This window comes from Sinohyriopsis cumingii, chromosome 1, assembly GCF_028554795.1.
Source record: "Sinohyriopsis cumingii isolate HCF-2022 chromosome 1, ASM2855479v2, whole genome shotgun sequence".
Taxonomy (NCBI): domain Eukaryota; kingdom Metazoa; phylum Mollusca; class Bivalvia; order Unionida; family Unionidae; genus Sinohyriopsis; species Sinohyriopsis cumingii.
In genome coordinates this window covers 106,354,947-106,371,408 of record NC_142961.1, presented here as the reverse complement: position 1 = coordinate 106,371,408, position 16,462 = coordinate 106,354,947, and the positions used below count along the sequence as shown (strand labels likewise).

Below are 16,462 nucleotides of genomic sequence, written 5' to 3'. Positions count from 1 at the left end.
TACGTCATCGCCTTCCATCCCAGATTCGTCGTTGGGACTCGAACTTGAAATCATTAGAATATTTTATTATTAGGACTTCTAAAATATTATTCGTGGATTATTCTTGGATTATTTTTGGATTTGATTCATAAAACGGTAAGTTCATATTTTTTTTTTAATTTTTCAGTATTTTTCCAGGGAAATAAATGATTATATTTTTCAAAGCTTCTTGTTTTAACGCTTTCTTGTATTGATTTTTTTTGGAGCCTAAACACGTAACATAAGGCTTGGGGGCTCGTCAGGGATTATTTTGAATTCTGGCTAGAATATTTCGGAAAAAATTGTTTTTTGAAATTTGAGTTCCCCTAGTTTTTGAAATTTATAGTGAAATCGACAAGCGTTTTCTAAAGTGGAATTCTTTCTTTCAAATCCTAAAGAGGAACAATTAGATCTTTACGAAAAATGATGAATTGATTCAACGTACCAGAAAACACAATCTTTCAGACGTAAAGGGTTCCTTAACGAAACAAGAAATAAGAAATATTTTGGGTTAGTATTTGGGAGAAAAGAATGTTTTGGATAATAGTGCTTTTGTTTTGACAGTAAGACTCTATCAGACTCGGACATAAAAATGAAGGAATTAGAATTAAAATAAAGATGGAATTGTGGTTGAGGAAGCTGGAACTTCAGAAAGAAGAGAGATAAAAACAAATGGAAATGCAATTGCAATAGGAAAACAAAAAAGAACAATCGAAATCGGAAAAAGAAAGAGAATAAATGAATTTTGAGAAAGAAACAGTATAAATAAAGTTACAAAGTTTGAGAAAGAGGATAGAGAGACAGGAAAGAGAGAAATAAAAACAAATGCATTTACAAGCAGAAGAAAAAGAGAAAGAAAGACAAATGCAAAGGAAGAAAGAGAAAGGAAAAACAATTGCAATTACAAAGAAGAACAAATGCAAATGTAAATAGATTAGAAAAAAAACGAGAAAAGGAGAGGAAATATCAGTTGAGAATAAAATAAATGGCGCTGGCAAGTGAAAAGTTTATTCATACTTCACATACAACTTTAAGTTTTGATCCTGCATAGAATATTAGATTAGTGCCCCTCTTCAGAAAAAAGAAGTAGACAAATGTTTTCCTTAGTTTGGAAAAGTTGCTGAAAATTTGAAATGGCAAAGGGAGCATTCGATTCAGTTATTACAATGTGTACTCACTGGTAAAGCTAGTGGCATTTGCCGTTCACTGTCAGTTCAACATAGTGGTGACTATGATACGGTCAGATGATGCATCTTAAGTGGTTATGATTTAGTTTCTGAAGTTTATCGGCACAATTTTTGAAACTATAGAAAAGAAGCTGCAAAAACTCATTTCGAATATGCTAGAGAAAAAGAGCAGTTATTTGATAAATGGTGCATGGCCATGACAGTTAAATAAGATTATGACATTCTCGAACAACTTATATTACTTGAAGAGTTCAAAAACTGTGTCCATAGTGATATCATGCCTTATCTTGACGAGCATCAGACTGAAACCTTGGAAAATGCTACTCGAGCTGCTGATGAGTATTCTTTAACTCATAAAGTTTCTTTTGTAAATAAGACTTCAGCTCAACATTGTTTTGGCAGAAAAAGTATTTCAGTCTAGCCCTTCTGAAACTCAAACTGGCACAAGTTCTAAAAATCAAGCTTCTGGTAAACTTGATTAAAAATCCTTGACTCTTCATACGTGTACCTATTGCAAGAAAATCAGGACACGTTATTTCTGATTGCTACAAATTGAAAAATAGGCAACAGAATCAAGACATACCAAATTGAAATGCTCTTATTTCTAAGAGGTCATTGTCACGGTCATGTATTGAAAGCAATACATATGTTGGGTCTAACAAACCCAAGTGTGATTTTATTATGGAGAATTATGAACCATTCATATTGAATGATTATATGACTTTCGTGGGTGATTAGGCCAATCCTATCCCTATTAAAATTTTCAGGGACACAGGAGCTTCTCATTGTCTATTATTATCAGATACATCGCCTTTTTCAGAGAAGTCTTCTTCTAATGAGAGTGTTCTTATTCAAGGAGTAGAGTGCGGCTTTGTTAATGTGCATCTCCATTGCGTAAATTTGTGATCAGACTTAGTTACAGGACCCGTGACAGTAGGAACAGTCTCTGTTTTACCCGAACACTAAATCAGAAAATACCTAAGGCTCAAATTTCATGTCTGGAATTTTCCAGCAAGTTATGTACGAATTAGGCATCCAGTAATTCAAATATTCTGCCTATCAACCTGAGAGCTTAGGGGCCTTAGAAAGATTCCATCAGACCTTGAAAAATATTATTTGATCATATTGTTTTGATACGGGTAAATATTGGGAAGAAAGCATTCATTACTACTGTTTGCTGTTAGGAAATCAGTTCAAGAATCTTTAGGTTTCAGTCCCTTTCAACTGGTTATTGGGCATACTATGCGTGGTCCATTGAAGTTATTGAAAGAGAAACTTCTTTCTAAAGAAGATACGGAAATTAATCTTCTTGATTATGTTTCAATTTTAAGTATAACTTGTCAAAGGCTTGTATGGACGCAAGAGCAAGAGCAAATTTGCGCTGCACCCAATCCAAAATGAAGTCAAGATATGAAAAAACTCGAATTGAAAGGCGCTTTCAGCCTGGTGATAGAGTCCTAACTCTCTTGCCAATACCAAACAATGCTCTTCAGGCCAAGCAGTATGGAACCTACACAGTTGCCATAAACATAAATTATTTAAATTACATCATAGATACTCCTGGGAGGCGTAAACAAAAACAAATCTGTCTCATAAACATGCTAAAAGAGTGTATTGAAAGAGATAGCCAGGTGAAACATGCAATTAACTTAGCTGTACCTGTCTCACTCATTGAAGATTTATGTGAAGTAATATCGTTGTATTCTACATATATTGCAGTGACAAATCTTCGGAATTCAGAAATTATGAAAGATCTGGACCAGAAACTTTCACATTTGCAAACAACAAGAAAGAAATGAACTTACATAGTTATTATTTGAATATGAGCACTAATTTCCAGATTTTCTTTCAAAAACGACAATAATTTCATCACGTTGAAATTCTAAATTCCGAAACCTGTTAAACAACATGCGTGCAGGACGAACCCTCTCGAACAGGAATACTTAAAGAAAAGAAATTTAATATTTGCTCGAGAATAATTTTATAGAGCCCAGTAAAAGTAACTGAATTTCACCATGCATACTTGTTCCAAGACTAGATTAAACATTCCTTATGTTTACTGATTATACGAAGGAGAATAGTGTGACAAAAACAGATTCATTCCCATTACCAAGAATCGATAACTGTATTGATAAGTTCCGGAATGCCAAGTATTTTACCGAATTTGACCTTCTAAAATAATTTTGCGAATTCCACTAACGGAAAGAGCAACGGAAATTTCGGCATTCGTGACTCCAAATGGACATTACCACAATAAAGTAATGCCGTTTGGGATGAAAGGGTCGCCAAGTACATTTCAACATCTCACGAATATGATTATCTCTGTTCTAGACAATTGTGATGCTTACATCAATGATATCGTCATCTAATACGACAGCTGGAAAGAACATTCAGCAACAATACTGAAATTCTTTGACAGACCCACTGATGCATGTTTGACAATTAAGTTATCTAAACTTTGAGTTCTGCCATGCTAGTGTACCTTTTCTATGACAAACAGGGGCCCCGAGTGCCCGAGTTGGTTACAGCAACCTCCGTTACGGATCAATGCCATCTCACCTCTGTCTGCATTGGTTCTAGTCTCGGATTCGGCCAATGTGGGTATGTGAGAAAACTTGCCAGTAGCTTCTCGAGGGTCGGTGTTTCTTTCCGGGGTTTTTCGGGTTCTTCCTCCACCATTAATACTGGCCGCCATGTATAGCCTATCGTGTGTTGAAAAATGGCGTTAAACCCTACAACAACAATAACAACAACAACAACCATGACAAACCTTTGGACATGGACAAGTTAAACATACAGATGCTAAGTTCAAGGCTATCTCTGAATCCCCTGTGCCTCTAAATAAAAAGCAACTGATGCGATGATTGGGTATGGCCGGATACTATCGAAAATTTTGTTCCAATTTTCCCATAATTGCTGAACCCCTGATAAATTTAGTGAGTAACAAAAGACAAGTTCCTTTGGACTGAAAACTGTCAGGAGGCTTTTGATACGTTGATAGCCATACTTAAAAGCGCGCCAGTTCTTACAGCTCAGAAATTCAGCCAACCATTTGAATTGTCTGTTGATGCAAGTGATGTTGGGGTTGGAGCAGTTTTGACTCCAGAAGATAAAAATTATATTGATCATCCAGTGTGTTATTGTTCTAAGAAATTAAATAAGCACGAAAGAACGTATACAACAATCGAGAAGGAATATTTGGCTTTGCTATTTGCATTACAACATTTTGAAGTTTTCCTTAATTCAGCTCCTTCTTCAACTATTGTTTTTAGCGACCACAACCCATTACTTTCATCGGCAAGATGAAAAATAAAATTCAAAGACTTTTAAGGTGGAGTTTGTTGTTAGAGGAATATAATCTTGCCATCAGGCACATCAAGGGAAAATATAATTTAATAGCATGCGCACTTTCCCATGTATAACAATATATTATTTCATGTACACTGTGTGTGAGTTATATGAGTTCTTTTTTACCTCATGTATAATTAATCCGTGGTATAAAAAATACTTTTATTCTCGGAGTAAAAGGATTGGTTCTTATCAAGGACATACCGGTTTTGTTTTTATTTTTATATGTAAATATGATCACTTGAGCCTCTGTCTCGCAATTAGGCATTTCCAAAATTGCGAAATGCTTAGTATTAATAGTGATGTTTAGGGAGAGAGATCTCAGAGTTTTGGGGGATTTTAAACACTTGATGTCAAGTTGTTTTCTTCTGTTGTGACTAATTTTGAGTTTTTTAGCTATATGTTAATTTTTCTTCAGATTATTTGGACTCTAAAAGAATAATTCGTTTCCTTGGAAATTGTATTGCATTCATACAGAATTCTTGAACAAGGACATTTCCTTAAAGTTCTATTTGGATTTTCAAAAATGGAGGATTAATGATTGTATTTCTACAAGGAACTATAGACTTCAGCACAGTACAGGTTACAGCATAAGTCATCGCCTTCCATCTTGAATTCTTCGTCGGGAATCGAATCATTAGAACATTTTATTATTAGGACTTCTAAAATGTTATTCGTGGATTATTCTTGGAATATTTTTGGATTTGATTCTCAAAACCGTAAGTTCACATTTTTTTCATTTTTACAGTATTTTCACAGGAAAATAAATTATTATATTGGTTATTTTTTAAAAAGCTTGTTGTTTTCACTCTTTCTTGTGTTACTGTTTATTCGAGCCTAAGCACGCAATATAAGAGCAACCCAACTGATTGGGTTTATTAGTTTGAATACCATGTAAGAATAAAATTTGCCATAAGCAAAACCTGACCCAGCCTGTCAATAAACGCGTAATAGTTATGATATTTTAAAAGCCATCGGATCATATTGTGTCTATAGGAGCCGAATGTAAAAACTGGGTAGAGTCTGGTTACAAAATGTACGGTTGAAAGAAAGTAGATATGAATGAAGAAGATTTCAACTTTTGAAACAAACTATGTATCGTGTTATGCATGACAGTGTTATATTACATATTTCCTCTACTTACTAATATCCAATATATATATATATATATATATATATATATATATATATATATATATATATATATATATATATATATATATATATATATATATGTGTGTGTGTGTGTGTGTGTGTGTGTGTGTGTGTGTGTGTGTGTGTATTCCAATGAGTGTTAATTTATTGTCGTCGAAAAGAAAACACAATATATTTACCTAATGAGAAATTAAAAAGAATAATATCCATCTAAGGTTCGTTTTGATTTAAATGCTAATGTGCAAGATCTCCTTGACCTGCTTATTGTTTGGAAAACATTTTAAATGCAGATGGTATGTATGATAGTGATAAGCTGTGAAACATTCAATAATATTTTTTTGGCTTTTGTAGAAATGTGTACAAGTGTGCAATTTTTCTATACACGTGCTTAATGGTTGTCACGTCAGCGATATGGAAGGGAATGTAACCTGCATTGCAAATAATGGGATCATTATATTGGAGTATGTTGTAGTTTCTACAGATTTTTGTCCCTTTTTATTCATCTTGGGTTGGAGGTTACTGACAAAAAGGAGACAAATCCTCCTCCCAAAATTAAAAGTCATTATTTGAAATTGGCAAATATTTGGCATTGAAGCTTTTTCTTCTTCTTCATTTTTCACTGCAAAAACTTGTTCGAAATGTCGTTTAACAAATACAAGTTTATAGCGTTTGAAAATTATGTCTTAAAGAAAATAAAAAGTGTGTAGAGGGTGAGTACCAGTCTTATTATGTATATGTGATTCTTGTATAAATGATGAGTACCAGTCTTCTTATGAATATGTGCCTCTTTTATCCAGTCAGAAAATAAAAGATGAGTACCAGTCTTCTTATGGATATTTGCTTCTTGTATCCAGTCAGAAAATAAAGGATGATTACCAGTCTTCTTATGTATATGCATTTATGCTTCTTGCATCCAGTCAGAAAATAAGGCTATTAATAAGTTTTTAATAGCTTTTGTATTTTGCTTTTAAACTAAAAGATCAACTGTTAAAACGACCTAAGCGGATGTATTTTACAATGATGTTTATGGCGCATTGCATAAACTTAATTTGATTTATTTTCTATTATCGCCGAGAGGTCTAAATTACTGAATACGCTTTATGGGTTCTGTTTGGTTCAGTAGTAGGGACTGATATCGTTTTTCCTTTCATTAGAGCATCATATAACACGTGATAGTCGATATATATATATATATATATATATATATATATATATATATATATATATATATATATATATATATATATATATATATATATATATATACTAAGCCTTAATGACAAATTTAAGTAGCCATCATCTAATTACCCATGGTAACGCATGCCCAAACTGGCGATGGCAAGCATTCTATGAAAAACATGTACATTTATTTTGGGAATAATGATGCTGAGAATAATGTAAGTACTTACCATACTGATAATTTTCATGCTTAACAGTGTTGTATATTATGTACCTTGCTCGTATTTAGTCTAATTAAATTCACATTAGAAAGAAAGTAGCAGATCATATTCATTACTATGAACACGTGTTTGATTCTGGATATACAGTGTTAAGACACTCACTTCAGACCTTTATGTACTTGGATTCGATTCCTATCTCGAGTTCCAGCGAGGGTACATGGATACCTATTAAATGACAACATTATAGCAACACAGATACTGGCAAAGGTACTTAATATAAGCAGGAGACGGCCATTTTCAAGCCCAACAAACCCAGATAAGCAAACCTCATTGTTTGGCACGTGAAGTGTTATGTAAGTAGCCCTGTTGAGATAGAGAAAATGTCAATTTTACTTTCGATGCCATTTTCTGCATTCCTACCATGTCGGGTTTGTAGGTCAAAATACAAAGATCTACTTCAAAAATAAACTCTGAACAATTTCCATATACGTTACCTGGATGACACCGTTGTATCCACGATACAAAACACAAATCCGTGTAATCGTCGCCTTCACCAAACATGTTATGCTACACTTGCAGATCATAATTGAAATTGCATAATAATATATTTTTACAATAAATATATTATTAGTAACTGTATAGTATTAGTGACGATCGAAAAGTTGTCAGAGCAGAAGGAAAGGCCTTATTCTACAGAATTCATAAGCTTTCATAATGCCTTCCTCGGTGTCACAAATTTAGGATTTTTATTCTCTTGAATAACACTTTTGCATCACAGGAAGTGCCTTCTCAGACACTTGCAGAAACACGTCCTACAAGAAAAATAGTTCTCCTCTTTAAAGCAGTATACATATCTGTACCATCTACGAATGAATTTCAGTTATGTCTTGGTGTTGAGATTAATTAAAGTATTTTAGATAGCTTTATTTAGGAATGAAAGATGATGTCGGAAAATATCGAATTTGGCGGATTGATATTAACACGGCTGCATTTCTTTTGCATTAGACTTTGTTATACCATACCCCCCCCCGTGAAGATTGTTCGCGTTTCCAGTAGTCCTTAAACAGATGAAGGGGTCCTAGGTGGCAGTGAGGTCTAAGGCAGAAGCCTTTGCAAATCACTGACATCAACTTTTGTCTACTTAATTTCGAATCTCGGCTCGACCAACGTAAGTATGTGAGAAAGCTTGACAATAGATTCCCGTGAGTAGCTTCCTGTGTATAGTGTATCATATTCTGAAGAAGAAAAATAGCGTTAAACCCACAAAGCAAAACCAAGCCTTAACCAAGTGGATTTCGATACAACTTGAAATGCTGATTTTTCATAAGAATCATATGGACATTATGAAATCGTGACGAGAGGGCCAGAAAACGAAGAAAATGACACGGTATCAGAAGTAGGGGGCGTAAAAGATACCTGAAATCGGTTACAAAATGCTACATGCTCTTTATTGCTATATCAGTGGTTTGAAAGGCTACCGTCACAACATATATTAGTTTTAATATTTATTACGTTTAATATGAAGAGCAATATATACATTCATATCAAGACAAAAAAGCATTCTTTGGTCAAAATAGTATAGGTTGATTAATTATTCGAACAAATATAAATTCAAATTTAAGCACTCTGGTAGCCACTTTACATTGGTTCGTTTGCACTTTGATTCCTAGGATAGGATGGTTCCTTCCAGTTATGATAAAGTAATTATGACGATTTACACATTCGAAACGATTTTTATCCAAGAAAGGATTCATTCTTGTGGAGTCCGTTTCTGAAAATGCAATAATAAGGTAAACTTTCACTGGCAGTTATATATAAAATGAACTAAAATATTTATTCTATTTACATTATCGACATATAAATTCTCAAACTATACCAGAAAACCAGCACATACATATGTCAAATTGTATTCTTTGATAATTTCGGTGTAGAAAGCAAAGATACACAAACTTAATCTTTCACACACAAACACACACACTGAGGATTATGCCTATCTGCATACACAATCTCTTCATCAGGGGAATATGCTTGATAATTTATTATGTCTTTCTATTTCCTACTCAAAGACTTTACAGAGAATTAAGAATTTTAGCGATGAGAAAAAAAGAAGGAATACGAAGTACTTGTACGTTTACGATTGTTACTATTTTAAGTTGTGGCTTTTTGATATACCAGTATTAAACCAATAAACAAGATCAACATAAAATAAACGGACGCGATTTCTTATTCCTAATTGGAAGAACATAACTGACAATCAAGGCTGGTCCCTTTGTGAAGTGTTACAAACTTTTATTGTAATACGATGAAATGAAGCTGTAAACTTGCAGGAGAGAATGACTTAATAGATAACGTATTTTATTCATAATAACGTATTTTATTCATGAAAAGTTTTATATCAATTTTTGAGCTTATTTACAATATTTCGATATCGGAGACTTAAAATGTGCAAAACACCTAGAAACTTAAAAAAGTTATTGACAGCGTGATCACAAAATAAATAGAGGCTGAAGAACATGATGACAAGGACGAGGAAGATGGAGTGCTTGAATCTAATCATGTAAAGAAAGTTCAGGCTTACAAATGTAATCAATACACTTACCCATCTTCACAAATGTAGGCTCTAGCAACTTCGCATTTATCGTCATTCATGTAGAAATCTTCATGATTGAAGAGTCCAATGCAGTGGTCAGTACCATTGGGCTCCCCAGACGCCCATGAGAAGAAGTTGATGCTTTTATTACTGGATAACCAAATCCACCAATGCAGTGCTGCATTGTAATAGCCATCAATCCAAAAACTCGAGAATCTGTTGAGCTGTGAAATCGTGTAAATACGATCGACACAAAGATGAAACGAAATCAGTCAAATAAATTAAAATTGAAAAATATAGAGAAATGCATTTATTCAAGTGCTAAATGGAAATGTCAGAATATTAGTCACGTAACCGAGAAACTAAGAATAAGTTATCACTAAACGCAGTATATATATATATATATATATATATATATATATATATATATATATATATATATATATATATATATATATATATATATATTCTTTATCTATTTACGATCTCAGATTTGTTGATTGTATGTCTTAGATATACAATATATTTGAATCAAAGAAACCCGAATAAATTTACTATATAACTTTAAAAACGTAACAAAATTACTCTTCGCGCTCACGACGCCCTACGGCCGACAAAAAGAAATAATCTTTTTACAACTGCTGACTACATCAACACATTAACAAATTTTGCTTTTAGAATCTATTTACAGATTTAATAATTGTCAAGTTATGTCCATACCATTTACGTTATAGTGTCTTTTCAGCGTGTCCCTTATGAACTGAAATTCTCCAGCATCTTCAATCTGTGCCAGTTTCATACCATTTTGATCGCAATATTGCTGAATATAGATATGGATGGAAAGATCTAAGACAAATTTGTATAAAATAAATAGATTATGAATCGTAAGGAATCAGGATGTTATCAAGCTCTTCATCTGTTACGTGTCCTACATTTATAAAAATGATTATTGTACTTGTGTTCTTTATTGACGTTTGCTCGATTCATGTGTGTTTAAATTAGAATACAAGGAATATTGTTACTTAATGTAGGTATAAATGCTGTACACATTCGACGGATTTTGTCATTAAAGAACATACATATAGTCTAGTGTCATTTTTGTCTTAACAGCAGACGACCCGTTCTTGCCGTGTACCGTTGGTCTCCATACTGCTACTGTCTTGGAATTGAAGAAGATAAGTTCTCCAATTATGCCTGGCTTTGAAATTATTTTACAACTTGATCGTTTTAATGCATGAATAATAAAACGTAATTACCGTCCATTCGTGAAGTATATTGCACTGCTGAAAACTATGGTACGCAACGAGAATTGATACACTTCCATAGATGGTATTTGTTTGCATCCATGTTTCATGATGTATTTCACGTCGTGTGCTGACTGAATTGCTGTATCACTAAATGTATCACGTTAAGAGCAATACACTACTTACAAAAATTTACATGAGATCCAAAAATATAAACTTTACCAGTGCTGAATGACAGGGTTGCTCAGTTTCTACGAATCTATAGCAGGAACTATGACAGGCCTGCCATGATTGCTGATATGCCAGAACTGGAAAACCATATATATATTAAATAAATCGTGTTCTTCATCAATTATATATTTTTTTTATTTATTTTTAGTCCATTGTTTTTAATATTTTGGGCGGAGTTGGGAGCGAAAGAAATAAACTTATTTCTTTAATATTATTAGTATGCCACATATTGCACTATAATAAGTATGCTCCTGGCACTCATTAAACTACTCACTCCCTGCATGCATGAACCTAATCATTCCCTGCACTGACGAAGCTACTTACTCCCTGCACCCACAAAGTTTCACGCTCCCTGAACTCAAAATGCTAATCACCCTCTGCATTTACGAAGCTAATCACTCTCTGCACTGACGAATCTTTTCACTCACTGCACTCATGAAGCATTTCAAACCCTGCATTCGAGAAACTAATCAATCCCTGCAATCAAGAAACTCCTCACTCACTGCACTTACGAAAATGCTCACTCCCTGTACTCACTAAATTTCGCAATCCTTGCACTCACAAAGCTACTCGTTCACTGCACTCACAAAGCTACTCATGACCTGCACTCATGAAGCTATTCAATAACTGCACTCACGAAGCTACTCGCTCACTACACTCACGAAGTTACTCCCATAAGATAAAATTGTTTTAGCACTTTAGCATATCAATACGGCGAAGTTAAACTGGATGAAAAGTGCGAATCAGGAGGGAAAAACGGTAATGGAAGTGTATATTTTAATTTTTTTGAGAAAGATAGTATTTCATTATGAAACGAATTTACCAACGAACATATGGCCACCACCTTCACTTAATATGAGCAAACTACTTCAATAAATTTTACCAAACGTTAAGGATGCAGATAGAGAATATGATGTTGAGTTAATACCTTAATTTATGCAATAAATTTTTGCATGACATAAATAACTAAATAATATTTATTAATTAATAAAATGACTAAAAGAGGCTTTGAGTTCAGCTTGACAAAAGCCTTTGGGCTTGAAACACCCCAGATGGTTTTAGCGACGATGCTCGCAAGAGAACAAATAATGTTACAAATTCATTGGAGATAAGTTCTACATACGTGTGAATCAATGCAATATATTAGTAATGCTGGTTAGTTGATATATAAGCTGATTACAATGAACACACATACACACAATATATTACTAAAGTTATACAGTTTATTATGCTTTTATCCGTGTTAATGGAGCATTTTGGCTTGTTTCATCGTGTAAAGTATTATATTTTACATCAATGATTGAATTAAACGATATAACGATGCACAAACCTTACAGAAAACTAGACACTGTACACACACACTCACACACACACATACACACACATTCACCAAATCACATTCCTTTGCAGATGTCATATTCATTACATATTAAATAATATCGAATATATAATATTGGCATACGCAATCCTTTCACATACTGCGGTTTACTTATGATATGAATATATGTGCACAATTATTCAAAATTCTACAGACACGCATAACCAAAGGATCTGAACAGAACAAAAACAAATGTTCAAGGTATGAAACACATAATCATATTCTTGGTATAGTGTGCAACGTACCTGTTGGTATCCAGATAAAGCTAATCCATGCCTTCCAGTTCATTATTAGTCAGGAGTGTATCGGCACACATTAGATAATTCGATTAAATATTGCAGATTCTCTTCTTAGCCGTGAGTTGATATACTTTTGATGTCCAGTTAGCTTTGTTTTTAGTTTTTCCAGCCATTTTGCTGCATTCTTATACAAGAAACGAAGAGGAAATCTGTCATCTAACATCATTTTTGTAAGCTAGATTTCATTACGGGAATCAGGTAGAATTTTGTTTCTTCAATTTTGCAAGACTAATTCCACCAATTCTAAAATGTAATATTTCCGTCTATAGCCTGCATATGGAATGAAAATGGTGGTTTTATCTATACAGGACTGTGTACAAGCTGATTAAGATAGCGTTCTGTGGACTCTGTTATCACCGAATCATTTGCATGCAATACGTGTAACTTTGTACACTCGACACCTCATTTTATTCATTATGGAATCCTTAAAAAAGGACAAACTGTGATCGCAATGGCCTTAAAACATTTATTCTTTAAACAGTATATCTTTATTGATTAAATTATGCTCATCATATATACAAATTTCGCGAAAAATAAAGAATAGGGTCGATGTCGGACATGACAATAATACGTATCTCAACCATTATGCTCTAGTAATTACACGTAATTGTCAATCTCGAATGTTTCCTATGCATAATCAGAGTAAACGAACTACAAACCGTTTTCGACACGGTGTCATATATGTATGTTGGCCGTAGTAACAAACCATAACAACCCTTTAATCTTTAGCACCACAAGTACAATACCAACATTTAACTGATCTACAGACTCATTTAATCAGTTTTCTTCCTACCCTCGTATAATTGATTTAATGACATTCTTAATGATACATCCTATAACATTAAGAGGCCTTTGCAATACTTGGAAAAAAAGATAGTCGAAATATAGTCATGTTATTTATTTACTGAAATTACTTGTATATATATATATATATATATATATATATATATATATATATATATATATATATATATATATATATATATATATATATATATATATATATATATATATATATATATATATATATATATATAAAATCTCAAATAAGAACAGTTATTTGATAGGTGGTGTTGAGTCACGAAAGTTGGTCAAGATTACGAGAATCTCCGACAACGCGTATTAGGTGAAGAGTTAAAAAATAACTACGGCCATAGTATCGTTACGACTCACTTTGATGAGCATAATTTCGAAACGTTAAAAAGTGCTGATCGTACAGCTGACGAGTATTCCTTATCTCTTCCAACTTTTACCTTTTGCAAGAAGAAATGGCACATACTTTCTGAGTACTAGAAATTTAAAAATAATCAACAGAATCAATACAGACCTATTCAACAGGCACTTATTTCTAAGAGGTCAAGGTCACGGTCACCCATCGAGAGTATTCATTTATTACTAGGCAATGACCTTGCTGTATATATTGTTGTAGCTAATCCGCTTGTAACTGACAAAACTTGTTAGGATCTTAAAGTCGATCCCATTGAAAAAGAAATTCCTGATTTATACCCAGCGTTTGCAGTTACTAGAGCTATGGCAAAGAAAGCTCTTGAGATTGATGTTAATCAGGAAGGTTTCCTTTAGCTGACACATGTATTGGTCAGGTTTTTGATGAGGTCTCTTTTACTTCCTTTTTCGCTCAATCAACGGGTATTGATCACAGTAATCCTCTTTTAACTACTCATTTTCTGTACTCTAATCATGGTGACTAGTCTTTAAACAGGAAAAGATACCGGCATCTCCCATTTGTTAAAGAGCGCTATGTGTGAAACTGAAGATACATAATTACATGTTTTTATTTTTATTAAATGGGGTCCTTGTGAAAAAATCGATGCAACTTGAGTATCTGTTGGTGACGGGTGGTCGTTGAACTGTCAAATTGAAGTAACAAAGTGGTAAAGACAGAACATTCTTAGTCTGGCTGGTGACTTAGGAATGGACAAAGTGCATCACGAGATCTTGAAGCAATTGTATTGACCAAATTTTAAAGTGATGTTTCTAAATACTGTAGATCTTGTCATACTTCTCAACTGGTAGGAAACTCAATCAGAACATTCATAAGGCTCATCTATATCATATTCCTGCATTTAACGAACTATTCAGCAGAAAAATGGTAGATTTTGTTGGTTCCTTACCTAAGATCATTTCAGGAAACAAGTACTTGTTGACTACAATGTGTACATTTACAAGCTTCCCAGAGGAAACTCCTTTGATGAATATTAGAACTAAAACGATAGTAAATGCTTTGATAAAGGCTTATTTTTAACTCAGTATGGCCTGCCCAGTTCTGTTCGATCTGATCAAAAGTTACATTTAATAACTGGAATTTTCTAGCAAGTTATGCATGATAAGGCATGCAGCAGTTCAAGACGTCTGCTATCATCTTGAAATACAAGGGCTTAAGAAACTTTTCAACACACTTTGAAATATATGATTTAGTCATATTGTTTTGATACTGGAAAAGATTGGGACAAAGGGTTCATTTAATGTTGTTTGCTGTTAGAGAATCAGTTAGGAATCAGTCCTTTTGAACTTAGTTTTTGGAAGTTATTAAAAGAGAACATTTTTTCAAATTAAAATACAGAAATTAATCTTCTCAAACATGTTTCCAATTTTAAAAACAAGTTGTGAAAGTCTTGTGAGTTTGCAAGAACTAATGTGCATTCTACTCAATCAAACATGAAATTGAGTATAATTTAAATATAACGGACTGAAGTTTTCAGCCTGGTGATAAAGTTCTGGCTCTCTTGCCCATACCACAAAATCCTCTTCACTCTAAGTAATATTGTCCTTCACAGTTGAAAAGAAAGTAAGTGATTTAAAATATATAAATCAATACTCACGGGAGGCGAAAACAAAAGTCTTTGCTATATAAGTATGTTAACGAAGTATGTTGAGAGAGATAGCCAGGTTAGACATGCAATCACTTATTGTCCCACATAGTGTTATGTATATTTTATTTAATTAAATCTGATTTAGAATCTGATTATTTCAATTTAATTGTTTGTCAGTTTAAAAGTTCTTTTTTTATTATTTGTAATTACATTATATTGTAATATAAATTTATCCACTGAAGATGATACTTTTTGGAAAATAGTTTGCAATTGACTGTTAGTTTATAAACACCAGGAATTGATCCAAATCCTAAATTTGTTTCAGAATTTGTAGCAACCTTCGTAAACAAGTTCTATTTTATTTTAAATGGATTGGTTTATTCCAAGGAATGACGAGACTTTGTCTTTAAGATATAAACATTTTTTTATATTTTATTTCTTACAGTAAACATGATTGGTTTTCGTCAGGGTCACACTGGGTAAACGTGATTTGTAACAAATATTTGCTTCTCTAAGCTTCCAGAAGATGATCACGTGACCCTTGTTTACGTTTTAGAAAGCCCATATAACCCATGTTTTGGAGAATCAATGTCAGTAGAATATGGGCTGATAAACTGTTAGTTGTACGTTGTGCTGTTTGGAGTTATTTCAAATTACCTTGATTCAAAAGGATTATTTCTAGTAGTTTTCTGGAAAATACGTGTGCTCATATAATATTGTGGAACAAGAACAGTTTTTTTATACAAATTTATTCAGCAATCAGAAATCGGAGTAATAATAT

At 33.2% G+C, this 16,462-nt stretch overlaps 2 protein-coding genes and 1 long non-coding RNA gene across 3 annotated transcripts in view; all 3 read right to left on the bottom strand.

Annotated features, from left to right (window-relative positions):
- Positions 1-16,462, bottom strand: part of LOC149807511 (perlucin-like protein) — a 414,808-nt gene that overhangs the window by 114,190 nt on the left and 284,156 nt on the right. The gene's annotated exons all lie outside the window — the stretch shown is intronic.
- The window catches only part of LOC149807512 (C-type lectin domain family 7 member A-like), a 171,080-nt gene that overhangs the window by 26,936 nt on the left and 127,682 nt on the right, over positions 1-16,462 (bottom strand). The gene's annotated exons all lie outside the window — the stretch shown is intronic.
- On the bottom strand, positions 9,714-12,870 carry LOC149807514 (uncharacterized). Its single transcript, XR_016416028.1, has 4 exons — positions 12,797-12,870; positions 11,165-11,250; positions 10,419-10,518; positions 9,714-9,922 (listed from the first exon to the last, which is right to left on the bottom strand). It is a non-coding gene; the product is annotated as an uncharacterized LOC149807514 (long non-coding RNA).